This window comes from Pleurodeles waltl, chromosome 3_1, assembly GCF_031143425.1.
Source record: "Pleurodeles waltl isolate 20211129_DDA chromosome 3_1, aPleWal1.hap1.20221129, whole genome shotgun sequence".
Classification (NCBI taxonomy): Eukaryota; Metazoa; Chordata; class Amphibia; order Caudata; family Salamandridae; genus Pleurodeles; species Pleurodeles waltl.
In genome coordinates this window covers 1,891,717,315-1,891,718,315 of record NC_090440.1, presented here as the reverse complement: position 1 = coordinate 1,891,718,315, position 1,001 = coordinate 1,891,717,315, and positions in this window count along the sequence as shown.

The window sequence follows — 1,001 nt, the reverse complement described above, 5'->3', positions numbered from 1 at the left end:
GGACGGAGGGGGGGAGGTGTAGGGAAGAGGTTCAAGTTAGCTAGGAAAAGTTTTTTTGACACAGTGGGATGGGAAGATGGAGGGAGTTTGGGAGTGGAGGAAGAGGTAGTGGTTGTAGGAGGTGTACGTCTGCTGAGTTTGGGTGAAGGTGCATGGGTTGGAGGCTGTTGTGAGGTGGATGGCTGTTGAGTAGGTGTGTGCCTGCGTTTTTGTACTTTAGGAGGAGGGCTCACAGACACAATGGGAGAGGACACAGGGGACGTGTGAATGGTAGTGGGGTGGTGATTGAACGTGAGCGGTGTGTAGTGATGGGCGTTCTGGTGATGGAGGTAGTGGCTGAGGATGTAGTGCATGCAGGTGTGAGTGGAGACGAGACTGGGAGGGAGGTGGAGGACGTGGAGGAGGGGTACACAGTGGAGGCAGTGGACGTTGGTGTGTCTGCATGGGTATGGTGCTTGTGTGAGTGCCTGTGGGATGTGTGGTGCTTATGTTTGCCTGAGCCACTTTTGTGTGTTGATGTGTGTGCATGCTGGTCTGATGGTGTGCTTGGGGTAGGATGAGGTAGAGGGGATTGGGTCTGGGTAATGGAAGTTGGAGGGGGGAGGCTGGACACAGGGACAATGGCTGCCATCAGTGCTGAGGCCAGACCCTGAAATGCTCTCTGTGGGGCCACCACACCAGAATGAATGCCCTCCAGGTATGCATTTGTTTGCTGCAAATGCTTCTCGACACCCTGGATAGCATTCAGAATGGTTAACTGCCCAACAGTGAGGGATCTCAGGAGGTCAATAGCCTCCTCACTGAGGCAGCAGGGCTGACTGGGGCAGGGCCTGAGGTGCCTGGGGCGAAGGAGATGCCCACCCTCCTGGGTGAGCGGACATGGGACACACGCTGAGGTGCTGCTGGGAGGGCAGTGCTGGTGGGGGAGTGGCGGCTGTACCTGTTGTTGCGGTGGGCACAGAGGTGCCCGCCACCGCAAAGGAGCTCCCATCAGAGGAGGA